At 33.8% G+C, this 14,532-nt stretch overlaps 1 pseudogene; it reads right to left on the bottom strand.

Annotated features, from left to right (window-relative positions):
- LOC18604870 lies at nucleotides 800-10,591 on the bottom strand (annotated as a pseudogene).

Here is a 14,532-nt window from a genome sequence, read left to right on the forward strand (position 1 = left end):
CCTCTTTTAACTTGTCCCAAGTCTCTTTTAGTGACTCACATGCCATAATACGAGTTAAAATGGAGTCTGAGATGGCAGAATGAATACATAACAATGCTTTAAATCTTTTGGCTACATTTTCATTGTGTCATTTTAGTTGAGCGAAGGTGGGGTTTGCTTGCCTTAAGGCTAGAAGCTCTCCACCTACCTCAATCACGTCCCACAAATCAAAAGCATCTAAATAAGCTTTCATTTTCACTACACATATATGATAGTTTTCACCATTGAAAATCGGAGGAGTAGAGGCATTGTAGCTTGCCGATGCCATATGGTTTCTTTGGAGCTTTACACAGATGAGTAGTAGCTTATCTTTTACCAGCCACAGTCCCTCAAGATCTCACAAATGCTCGATACCATGAAGAATTTCATAAAGAAAATTAGTCACAGAGCAGACATAAAAACAGAGTAAAAATATCAAATGCTCAATAAAGAAGACAGTAGTTGGAATATTTTCATTTTGTGAAAATGATGTGGTATATAAGCACCATTTGGAGGAAATAAAGACAAATAGGATAGGGCAATTGCACAGTAGTGCCATATTGCACCTTGTCAGCTAAGTGGACAGTGGCTTACAATCAAGAAATGCCACATGCCCTCTACAACTAATACTTGATACCTCGTAGGCTATTTTAATACAAGAAAATAAAATATAAAATACTATAAAGATAAAAGTTTAAAACAAATAAGATCACATGTTATTTTTCTCCAATAGCTTCAAACATTTTAGCACTAAGAATTTCCTCATCGCAAACTCCCATCTTCAACACCTTTCGATTCTTAAACCACATAAGGAAGACAAAAAGACTAGCAATATCAAGGGCAAAACAGCAGCAAATAGTGAAGGTGTGATTGGACTAGGAGAGTTGGGTAGTAGTGGGTATGCATCGGGGTAGAGGCATCGTGCATTCATCACCATTGAAGTAAACTTTATGAGGAAAAACCCATCCTTGCTCCAATGTAAATGCATTCTTATCTTTCCCAATAATCATCTTTGATTGAACATGTCCACGAGGTCCAGCTTCCAAGAGTAATTCATTGCTATATTTCACACCATAGAACACACCAAAGTCATTTGCTTGAAGAAAATTCATCATAAACCTTAGAAAGTCAGAAAAAATACAAGTTAAGTATGATGAATCAACTTCCCTTCATTTGGCAGTATATACTACTATAAAATTTCAGTTGTTAAATATGACAATTTTTTTGAATAACTAGTTTTATCTGCTTGTTATTTACAGGCTTGATTGATCAACTTACTCATGGATTAGTAAGGGAGTGGCTTGTATGTGAAGTTATAAACTTGAGTAATATTGTTGAGATTTGGATGTTGAACAATAAGATTCCAGTGAGAGTAATTCATCCAGTAGTTGAAATTTGTGATGGTGATCTTCACATGCCAATACTTCTTGTAATTGACCTTTGTTAGAGAAGTGACCTTTAACCTGGAGAAATCAATTGCTTGAATGGCGAGAAGCAATTGAAGAAGCTGAAGGTTGAAAGTTGATTCAAGACTAAGTGAAGCGATGTCGCAAAGGTTTTTTGAGCATTTCATGTTTGTGAAACGAAGACCACCAGTGTCATTTCTATTTCTTTTCATTAGTGAAACGTAGAGAAGTCTGTCATTTGGAGTATTGTTTACAGGAGTATACGATATCTTATTGTGTCATTTACTCAGTCTTTTTAAATTTTTCTGTTAAACGCTCTTCATAAGTGTCGTTTTGTTTGTTTTGTACAAGCCAACAACCTTCTTCTTTTATTCTTTTATTTCCTTATTTCAGTTGATGTTATAACCATTAATGCATAAAAAATCGAGGCTCATTTTTTGTGCTTTCACATTCCTTTGCATTAGTTATATGATTTCGAGTTTACATCTTAGGAAAGATTTAAGTATAAAGTCATATTTTGCAACCATTGTATGGTACACTCCTTTGATCAATGAAATCCTTAATTTTTTTTTAGCTTATACTTTGTTTTCTTCTCCTTCATCTTTCTCAGCCTCTGTTGCTAGAAATTACTGAAAATTGAGTTTGTTTTATATGGTATCAGAGCTGCTCATCTAAAGGGACTTGTAACACATTGTTTTTGATCAAAACATCTTCAACTTCAACATGGCTACAACTGGATTTAGTGCAACTACACTGCTTGTATTCACTAGTGTTGATTACGATTTCTGGGCAGTGAAAATGAGGTCATATCTTAAGGTGTTTGACTTGTGGTATATGGTGAAGTCTGGTGAGATGCCTATTCAAAGGCATGCGAATCCAACCTTTGCTAAAGTGAAGCAACACTTGGAAGAAGTTACAAAGAGATATAAGGCTTTGATTAGCCTGTAGTCAGTTGTGTTAGAGTTAATCTTTAGAAAGATTATGCATCTGGAGGATCCTAAGCAAGTGTGGGGCAATATCAGAGAAGAATATCAAGGCAATGATAGAACAAAGGTGACACATATTATGAATTTATCAAGACAGTTCGAGGTGATGAAGATAAAGGTAGATAAGGGCATTCAAGAGTATACTGATAAGATGTTGAAGCTGGTAAATCAACTCAAGATGTAGGGACAAGATGTCACTGATCAGAGGATGATTAACAAGATTTTGGTGAGTATGTCAGACAAGTTTGAATCAAAGGTGACTTCACTTGAGGATTCGAAGGATCTGACTAAAATCTTTGTGAAAAAATTGATCTATACTCTATTAGCTTTTGAGTAGAGCAAAGCTTTCAAGTATGAGGACTTTGTTGAAAATGCCTTAGTAGCTAAAACTAAAGGCTTAAGAGTCAAAGCTGAAAACTTGAAGAAGAATAGTATCAAAGGCACTAAGTCTGGTACTGTGAAGTAAGGAATGAATCATGACAAATAGCCTCCTTGCACTAACTATAAGTAGACTAATCATACTCCAAAGTACTATTGGTACAGGCCTAATGTGAGGTGTCGAGCTTGTAATCAACTTAGACATGTGGAAAAGGTGTGCAAAGCCAAGAAACAGGAAGTTGAGGGCAAGGCTACAGTGGCAGAAGAAGCTGATGAATCAAAAGAGGTACTGTTTATGGCTAAAACAAATGATAAAGTTGCTGAGAAGTGCACTTAGTTGATTGATAGTGGTTACTTAAACCACTTGACAAGTAATGCCAATCTTTTCACTAAGCTTCATAAGAGTTCTAGGGCTCGTGTAAAGATTGGTAATGGTCTCTACATGAAAATTCTTAGAGTAGGCACTATAGGATTTGAAACTATAGTTGGTATGAAGTTTATTCATGAAGTGCATTATGTGCCTGAAGCTGATCAAAACCTACTTAGTGTAGGTCAATTAGATGATAATTGTTATGCCTTACTATTTAAAAATAGGCAATGCACAATATTTGATCATACTAGTGTTGAGTTATTAACAGTGAGTATGAGAAATAAGTGCTATCCTATGAATTTGTCAGAAAGTAAATAAGTAGCTCTCTATATTGAGTATGACTCATCTGAATTGTGGCATAAACGTGTTGGACATGTGAATTATAATTCATTGTTAACCATGACTTCAAAAGAGCTTGTGATAGGTCTACCTAACATTCTCAAACTAGAGAAGTTATGTGATATCTATCAGTTTAGAAAACAGACCAGGGAACTTTTTCTTAAGGAGAGTAGATGGAGAGCCACAAAGAAGTTGGAGCTAGTTCACACTGACCTGAGTGGTCCTATGAAAAATCTTTCTTTGAGTGAAAGTAGGTATTATATCTTGATCATTGATGATTTTTGTAATTACTACTAGATTTATTTTCTGAAGAATAAATCAGAAGCTATAAGGAGTTTTTCTAAGTTTAAAGCACAGGTTGAGAACTTTGCTAGCTTAAGCATCATGGTACTATGGATAGACAATGGAGCTGAATACACTTCAAATGACTTTGAGAAGCTTCTAGCAATAGTTGGGATTCACAATCAGTTAATAGTAGCTTATAGTCCATAGCAAAATGGCAAGGCTAAAAGATGAATAGAACAATTGCAGATATAGAACAATTGCACATATGGCAAGGTGTTTGTTATTACAGTGTAATCTACCTATGAAGTTTTAGGTTGAGGCAGTTAACACTGCCAACTACATCCAGAACAGAAGCATCACTAAGGCATTTATGTTCCAACTTTTTTTGAGATTTGGTACGAATAAAAGCTCTCTATTTCTCATTTTAAAGTCTTTGGTTGTGTGTGTTATGCACGAATTCCTGATGTGAATGGGTCCAAATTTTATGCTAAGGCTTTTATTGCTGTGCAAATCGAGTATAGTCCAAGGGATATAGGTTGTATGATTTACAAGCAAATAAAGTAGTTATTAGTCGGGATGTGGTTTTTGATGAAAGTCAGTGTTGGAACTAGGAGAAGGAGATTGTAGAATCTGTTCCTGGTGGTCATGATGCAAGTCATCATCAACCATTACTAGAGAGTGATGATTCTGATATTGAAGATGAAAGTAAAGCTGTGAGAGGGACAAGGACATTGAAAGACATAAATAGTAGATGTAATCTTGCTATTGCTGATCCTACTACTTATTCTGAAGCTGTAGTGGACGAGAACTGGAGAAAAGCTATGGACATTGAAATCTCCATGATAAAGAAAAACAACACTTGGTTACTTGTAGACAAACCTGCAAATCACAACATAATAGAAGTCAAATGGATATTTAGAACTAAGCTGAATCCTGATAGCTCGATAAATAAATACAAAGCTAGGTTGGTGGTTAAGGGATATGCTTAGATTTATAGAGTTGATTATTTGGAAACCTTTACCCCAGTTGCTAGACATGACACTATTAGAATGCTTGTTGCATTAACTGCCAGAAAAGGGTGGAAGATATACCATTTAGAAGTAAAGTCAAATTTTCTAAATGGTTATCTGCCTAAAGATATCTTTGTGGAACAACCTAAAGGATATGAAGAACCAATGTCAGAGAACAAGGTTTGTAAGCTTGTAAATGAGCTTTATGGCTTAAAACAGGCACCTAGGGCCTAGTATGATAGGGTAGATGCTTACTTTACTGGTCAAGGTCTTCTGAAAAGGATAAATGAGTGTACATTATATGTGAAGATATCTAGCAATACTGTAATGTTAATTGTTGAAGTATATGTTGATGATTTGTTAATCACTAGACCTGATGGTGATTCATTGTTTGAGTTTAAAAACTAGATATGAAGGAATTTGAAATGATAGACCTGGGGTTAATGACTTATTTCTTGGGTATGGAGGTTTTGCAAATTGGTGAAGAAGTGTGATTACATCAGACAAAGTATGCCAAAGACTTGTTAAAAAAGTTCAACATGTCTGCTTGCAAGGTAGTAGCTACTTCACTAGCTTCTGGAAATAAATTCTGTAAGGAGGATGGTTTTGCAACAGCTGATGGTTCTATCTACAGAAGTTTGATAGGTTCCTTATTATACTTGACGGCAACAAGGCTTGATTTGATGTATGCTACATGTTTTTTGTCTAAATTCATGCAAGCTCCTACAATGTTACATTTTAAAGCAGCCAAAAGTATCCTCAAGTATGTTAAAGGAATTGCTGATTTTAGTTTGAGGTTTGTAAGGCAGGATAGTGGGGATTTAGTTGGATACAGTGATAGTGACTGGGCAGGGTCACTTGATGATTCTAAAAGCACAATTAGGTTATGTTTTTCTTTCAATAGTGCAGTTTTCTCATGGAATTTGAAGAAACAAAGTGTTGTTGCACAGTTTACTGTAGAAGTAGAGTACATGGCAATTATAGTAGCTATCAATCAGTTGAAGTGGCTAAGGACGATTTTAGATGATCTTGGTTTCAAACAAGATAAGAGCACTGTGATCGTTGTTGATAATCTATCAGCCATTGCAATAGCCAAAAATCTAGTTTATCATGGGCGAACCAAGCATATCAAGGTGAAATATCATGCTCTTAGAGAGGTTGTGAATGAAAACGATGTTGAACTCAAGCAATGCAGTACAAAGGTTCAATTAGTAGATATATTAACCAAAGGTTTATCTAGGGAAAGGTTTGAAACACTCAGAACTCTTCTGGGTAACTTCAGATTTCAGATCATAGGGAAGTGTTAGAGAAGTGACCTTCAACCTAGAGAAATCAATTGCTGAAGAATGGCGGGAAACAACTGAAGAAGCTGAAGGTTGGAAGTTAATTCAAGATTAAGTGAAATGATGTCGTAAAGGTTTTCTGAGCATTTCATGTATGTGAAACGAAGACCACCAGTGTCGTTCTATTTCTTTTCATTAGTTAAACATAGAGAAGTCTATCATTTGGAATATTGTTTACAAGAGTATACGACATCTTATTGTGTCGTTTACTTAGTCTTTTTAAATTTTCCTGTTAAACACTTTTCATGAGTGTCATTTTGTTTGTTTTGTTTAAGCCAATAGCCTTATTCTTTTGTTCCTTTATTTCCTTATTTCAGTTGATGTTTTAGTCGTTAATGCACAGAAAATCGAGTCTCGTTTTCTGTGCTTTCACATTCCTTTGCATCAGTTTTATGATTTTGAGGCTACATCTTAGGAAAGATCTAAGTATAAAGTCGTATTTTGTAACAATTGTATGGTACACTCCTTTGATTAATGAAATCCCCAATTTTCTTTAGCTTGTACTTTGTTTTCTTCTTCTTCATCTTTCTCAGCTTCTGTTGCTAGAAATTACTAAAAATTGAGCTTGTTTTATAATCTTAACGTGCCAGTGCACCTGGATTGGGCGCATAAGTTGTGTGCACTGCAGCAGCTGAGCATTGTGATTGATCATCAAATTTCACAATAGTTGAAATTTTAGAATCTCCCCTACAGTGCAACCACATTACATGGCTTAATTAAACTCCAATATAAAAACAAACGTTTGTCAAAATTTTATTAGGTTTTTCACATGATAGTTGACTCTTGATTTACTGGCCAATTTGTCCCAGGTCAGAATGCCAAATTATAACCTTTATAACTGCTATCAATTAATTTGAAACATTTAATTCATGTAGTTGTGCAAACTTTTAAACAAAGCTATGAAACAATGAGTGTGCTAGTGAGAATGTTGATGATTAGTGAAGCAAGGGAAACACAAAATTATTTACAGGCACCTGTGTCTTCAGGAGATCAAAATGATCCTTACGTAGTGTAGTTATCTTTATTTAGCCGTAAGAACAAGTTGGATAGGGTGTGATCACAGGGTTATAGAATGAAGACAATGAGACACAACAATTGGGGTTTCTTGAAACAAGGATCGATGAGTATGTGCATGTAATAGTCCATGTCGCTACAAAGAAGGACAAGAAAATAAGTTAGAAGATTACTTGGAGGAGATGCAATTAGTTTATGAATCATCAGTCTGACTCTCTCATTGTGAAATTTATATTTCATTTTAAGAAATTTAGTTGAAGACATTCTCTAGTTCGTGAGCTTTTGTACAAGAAAAAAACCATTAGCGTTCTGTCAGAATAGGTAACTCTTGGTATATACCTATGTTTTTGTTAATGACATGGCAGTTTATAGAACATTCACAATCAATTTTCCACAACCTTGTTGCATTTTATAAATGATGAAGCATGCATCCGAAAGCAATAAACAGAGTAAGTGACAAACATGAATTCAATTGATGCTACTACATTTTCATGTTTTTTTTTTCTATAATTCCTTCTTTACCGTAAAGCATACAGGTCATAAAATGGCTAAGACCAAACTCATTGCACGAGTTTTTTGTTGACCATCAGATGAGAAGAAAATAGATGATGGCACTGCCATTGCAGCATTACATGCGTAGTCTACTCCTGGACCAAGAAAATAAAAATCCTTTGGCACTTTCACTATTTTCCTTGATGTTCCAGAATGCCCTACACTAACTTGAAAGGATGAGACTGGAGTTGCCTGGTCTTGTTGCCAAGAACCAAGTACGCCGCCCTTGCAATAGTTGGACAACTGTTGGTTTTTGGGGACTCCAAGTAGCAAGTCAACAATTGCAAGACTCTTTTTAGAAATGTGAGGAATTTTTCCCATGAACTTGAAACAGTCTCCTTGAGTTGTGGCCTGGGCTCCAACCATTGACTAGATGACTTCTTTCTTAGCGCATGTCCACCCCAAGGTCCAGCCAGGGCTTAGTATCTGTCGATACATTTGCAAGTTGCTTATTGTCACCATAGCCTGAAAGTGGTAAAGTAAGCAAACATTTGGATTAGTATTTAGGGCTATGGAGCAATTGTATAATTTCAAAATTATAGTACTAAGTTGCAAAATATTGGCTAATGATCCAACTCCAATAGATGCATAATGGTTTGATATGATTTCTTACTAGCTTATGAAGATGGTGAAGTTAAATTGTGTCCGAGTGGCTTTTCAGAAAAGAAAAAGAACAATATGTAAACGTCATATTTGTTTTGGATTTTGCGTGCCTAACTAAATTTTGAAAAATGTGAGCTTGCTAAGTTCCAAGCAATAACAATTAGACTTCAAGGTCTTTGAAAAAGTAGAGGAATACCTCTAATTGCTACTTATGAGATAGAAGCCAAACATTTATGAGGAATGGAGAAACGTTCTCCTTAGCATGTGAGTTCATAGTGCTAGGAATGGCATGATTAGGGCTTCAACGTAACAGAATAAAAAAAAAGGTTGAAATAAAAATAAAACCATGCTTCCTACCTGTGGATCACCTTAGTTGTTTAATGCAAAGTTATGTACCACATAAAATCAGATAAAGAATGTACTTTTCCAAGTGATATCGTAATCAAATGGATTCTTTTTGGTGACAAAACATGAACACCTTTGGTGTGAAAGAATCCCAGCCACTCAATCGCTTGGCCTTTAATGATGCACACACGATTGCAACGGATCCTTATCAAGGAGAGAGCTTTATGCCACGTGCTTGTGCTAGCAAGTGGACAACGATTTGTCCTCTTTTCTTCTTTGATTTCCAGCAAAGAATCAAAGGAGAAGTTTTCAAAAGAAAATAAACGTCTCAAGAGTGACAGCACTCAAGAGAAAAATCCTTTTCCTCAAAAAAAGAGTGGCTATAATGTGATATTTATATCTAGGTTTAACTTATTAAAATTTGCAAAATAAGTCCTTAATATTATAACAATTATAATATTTAACCAATACCTAATTAAACTCTTTTAATTAGGTCCTTAATAGTTAAAACCTAGAATTTGATTTAAGTCTAACTTAAATCATCACACTCTCAATTTAATCCAAATTGCAACCTTTGTGTGTGACCCATTAGGTTCCTAACATGTTGGCAATGGAATTGAATTATAATATTATTAATTAATTAATTTAAATGAATCATATTCAATTTTAAATTAACTAATTCAATTCCATAGACCATGATTAGCATCTAGCAATGCATCATGGCCACCCAATTGTTAGGAGAGTCAAAGGATTCTTTGACAACCTTTCAGTGTACAGTTTTTTAGTGTAATTCATTCCCTCATCATATATCCTGAAGATGATAAGAGCTTGGTGCAGTGCCTACTCTTATTGATCTCCATATTTGTTCTTGCAGTTAGATCATTAGCTTTATAAAGACTTATGAAACTCATTTCATAATCTCCTAATCACCTTGGCCAAGGATTTGATTAAGCTAATATCAACCAAGAACTAATGAGATATTTCCCCTTGAATCACTTGGGGTGATGATTCCTATCTTGACCACTCATCTGCCTTCACATGCTTCATGCTATACCCAAAAGCATCCTATTTTGGCATCCTTGGTTAGGCACCCATAGGGATGAAATCAAAACATAGCACTCCACACATAAGACAGCCTAGTGTCTCAAGTATAGGGAGTATTTACACAACTGACACATGAGAAGTATTGCATAGACACTTGAGTGAAATACCAAATGCACTTTTCATGTTGGGTTATGTTCAGTGAACTCGCTCTCCCATGGAAAGCACCCACATGCTAGTTCCAAGTATCTTTATACTTCAACCTTGAGAATGATTGCTTACTTCACAAGTAAGGAACATAACATGTGCCAATCTTTGAGCATTATTGATGCCCTGTCTCAATAATACAATGATCAGGAACTTTTAAGAATAATGCTTTAATGCATAAGGATCTCATAATTGTATCCCAATACAATTCCTTTGCAAGGCATATATAGTTCCATGGGCTTTATCTACATAAGTACAAAAAAGTAATTAAATTACAAACTTATGGATAAAGAACTACCTCAATGTTATTATGAATAACAAAATGTCATATATGAATATCTCAAAATTACAATTCCCATACAACCACAGATTGGCTTGTAGGGCTTATACTAACACATAGTCCCACAGAGGAGGATAGACAAAGTAGTATGTTTCATGTACCTTATCAAGAAACTACACTAGTGATGAACTGTTATAGCATCAAGCATATTCTAGAATGGCAGCAAAAAAAAGATAGATTAAGCAAAATTGAGGTGAAACTCACCACATATCCTTCTGGGGTCCAAGACATAATATCCCACCTAATATTTATGCTTGCATTTAGGTCCAGCAAGTCATAAGTTGGAGCAAATATTAAAGGAGACATGATGAAAGAAAATACAAGCATTGAGCACTCAAATCTAGTAAAAGGCATGCTTGAGTTAACTAGCGTGGACCTTCTTAGAGATGCTAGATTACGGGGATGGGTATTTATTCCACTGAGATGAAACCAAAAACTATTACAACTCTAAAAGGTTGACTTGTTAATTTTTTTTGGCTACTTCATCATAGATTCTGTTGTTGCTTTCTCAACATCTTCTAGGAGTTAAGACTAGAGTGACGCATGATGAAACCTTTACGACAGTAGAACATAGGCAAAGATCAAAGAGAAAATTTTGTACATAAAAAAATTTGTTAAGTAATGAAATTAAGTTTTCATTTACATTGCATTTGAAATTAGTAGTATGTGATTCAGATGACAAGTTTGTCTCAACAAGTGGCGCAACTGATTAATCAACTCTGAATGACATAGAGATTTATACTAAACATTTCACATTTTTACAAAAGCAACAAATCCTATCTAGTATCCAGCACTGGTAAACCCTCATGAAAACTGCATTCAAAAAGTCACAACATGTATGATATTTAAAGGTTGCTTTCTTATCTTTAATATTCCTTTTAGCCTTCTGTTTTTTCACCTTTAGCATCTATTTTGCCACTTATGTTTGTCCCCTTTATCCATTAGAAATCAATATATGTAATCTATGAAATTCAAAATTCAACCAGTTTTTAACATTTTCAAAGAGAAGTTTGTTATTGGCAGATGACAGGAAACAACTTTTGACTATGAAAAACAAAATAAATTATATATTAATTCAATGAAAGAGAAAAGACCAAAAGTAGATTATGGCAACATGACTGAAAGAAAATTGTATTTTACTTATTCTACCTCTGAGAGATTGCAATCCTAATATCTCACTCTTAGCATGATAATCTCACAAATTGTAAGTTTATTACATTGATGCCGTCCTTTGTTTTGATTGTGACACAATGGTTAAAGCATCCCATTCAGAAACCTTGATGTAACTCAATATCTACTAATTACCATCAGCAACATACTGGCACTGAATTCAGAAGTACAGTTACGTGTGAGGAAGATGTTAGTACCCTCATAACGCCTACTAACATTGTACCTAATTAATTATATGTTATCTTTTTAGCCTTAATAAATCAATTTTAAATTCAATATCCAATTTTACTTTTCTTAATCATTTTACAACAAAGAAGAATCCTTTAATATATGAAAATGTCTTTTGAATACTCCAATACTTATGGCAAAATTCAAGAAGAATTTCTCACCTAGAAATTTTCTTGAAGTTGTTACTTGTAACTTTCTCGAAATTTCATCATTAGATAACTTTTACTTATTTATGATTTTTTATTTATAAATTCTTTTATTTCACTTTTATTATTTGTATTGTTTTGTTATTATTATTATTACCATGCAAGTCCTTGTATTGAAAACTTTCTAAAAATTTTCAATACTTTTGCAAAAATTTTAAGAAATTTTTTCACCAAGAAATTTTCTCGAAATTACTACTTATAACTTTCTTGAGATTTCACCATCAGAGGATTTTTATTTATTTAATTTTTATGAATATTATGATGTTATATTTTATAATCTACAAGATTTAAATATCTATTCCCTAAACCCTATATTTTAATTTATGAAACCTTAAATATTTAATTACTTTTAATTTATAAATTTTATTATTTATTTGTTATTATTTTCTATGTTTATAAGAATTTTTTAGGAATAAGTCTCTTTGTTAAAAAAAATTACAAGATTATCTCCTGTTACTTATGGCGAGGTCTTATAACTATTCTTACTTTGAAAAATTTAAGAAAGTTACCACTTATAATCTCCCTTAAAATTTCATTTAAGAGATTTTATTTGTAAATAATTGTAAATTTTAAAATTAATTATTTATCTCTTTAGTTAAAGATCTTATCCTAAGTAAATAGGAATATATCAAGATAATGAAAGAGAGATATAAAGATAATTAAAAAAACTAAAACATAACTGATCTTAGTGGGCTTAAAAACCCAAAAGCAAAGAGCTTAAACTACTAGGCTTTGGATCATACACGGACCTTCAAGAATAGGTGTGGTTTGGATCTTCTAAATCTGATATGAAAACTCCTTTATTCTTTTGCACTTAAAAACAACGTAGTTTTGCACTTATAGTATAAATAGGCTAGACTTATTCTTTTTTTTTTTTTTTGTCTTTTTGCCCTTTCTCTTTAAAAACTTCCCTCTTTCTTAAAAACCTCTTCTCTCTCCTTTTGTCCAAAATCTAACATCAGTTCATTGTCGATCGTCGGTTGCCGTTCATCGATGTCGAAATTCTCCCAAATTGTTCTTCTCGAATCCTCTTGACTTTCTCTTCCCTTTAATAGGAGTAACTTTCCCAAAAACTACTCCAATTTTCCTAGATCTAAATTTGAAATTTCAAAACCCAAAAATCTAAAAACTAAAAAAAACTTTATGGTGATTCCTCTTCATTCCCTCCATGTTGATTCTAGGCTGATTAAAGGGTATTTATACCCACATTTGTGTTGATATTAGATTAGGATTTTTTTTTTAAAAAAATGAATTTAAAAAATTACTAGATTAGGATCAGTTTAAACCAATCCTTAATTTGTTTCGATGTTCATTCAAATTCTTTTTTATCATTATCATTATCATTTTTTTTGGTTTTAGATTTTTTTATTTCTTTGTTTTTTCTTTTTTTTACTTATGTTTATTACTAAGACAACCTTGGACGAATGGGGTGTCTATAATTGTCCTTTTTTGTGCATTTCTTAAGAATCAATAATTATGCAAAGACATAGACACCACTTGGTTAGACAAAAAAAAAAGCTCTTCATTTTTAAACGAGGCTACGCTATGAGACCTTGACCTCTATATGCTCGTAACTAGGCGTAGACGCAATAAGACGGGCTAAGGGTAATTTCGTCATTTCCTTAATAAGCCCCTAAAAGTAAGTTTTAAACAGTATTAAGGCCTAAGTAGGCCTAAGGCATAAATGAATGATGAAAATATGGGTAAAATGACGAAAAATATAACAATGGTGATAATTTTCACGATAGGGGCAAAATGGTCATTTTTCATCTCGGATCAAATTTTTAAGTTTTCATGAACCTGAGCATTTCTAGACCGTTATGGACCTTGTCCCAGTGTCAAAAGAGTAAACAGATTGCATAAAGGATTGGAAAAGAACAAGCTAATTTATGGAGGGGTATTTTCGTAATTTAAGTGAAGTGGATAAGCATGGGCTATAAATATCTTGATCTTCCAGCAGCTTGTTCATTCTCCAGCAGCTTTTCTCCTTCTTTTTCCTCTCATCTCACATTCCTTTCATCCTCCATGAAAGCTTGATATGAAAGCTTGATATGAAAGCTTTATAACCTCCCTTAAAATAGCTCTACTTTTCATGCCTTGGTGCACTCCTTTCATAAACCCTGGTGCTCTTCCACTCTCTCACTTTGAAACCCTTGAAAAATCTTATTTCCATACTCTCTCTCTCACTAGTTAGGTGTTTTAGAGAGAGAAAGAGGAAGCTTTAATAATAGCTTGAAAGTTGTTAGGAAGAATTTCAAATACAAGCTACCAAGGTGAGTAGTACACTAAAATTGAGTTTTTATGTTGAAAATGATTAGTGTTTAGACTTGGGGGTGATTTGGTAGTTGCGGTTTTTCATTCACTTTAGAGTGATTAGAATAGTGAACTTAGATAGCCACTTAAATGGCAATTTGAAAGTTAACTAAGAGAAAGCTTTTAGATTTTATAAGTATCTGAATTGACTTAATGGTGATGCTAATGTGATAATAGGTTCCAACGAAGCCCCATCGCCCTATTTGGACCAATAGAGGAAGTTGGAGTTGAGTAAGGATTTAACAAAATACCGGTGAGTGAAGTTGCATTTCAACATTTGTTTTGGGAATGTAAACTTATTTGCACAATATACTTGAATGATTTTATCCAACTTTTCTTAAAAACAAGTGCCTTGGGAACAAGCCTTTGATAAATTGA

Source organism: Theobroma cacao, chromosome 3, assembly GCF_000208745.1.
Source record: "Theobroma cacao cultivar B97-61/B2 chromosome 3, Criollo_cocoa_genome_V2, whole genome shotgun sequence".
Taxonomy (NCBI): Eukaryota; Viridiplantae; Streptophyta; class Magnoliopsida; order Malvales; family Malvaceae; genus Theobroma; species Theobroma cacao.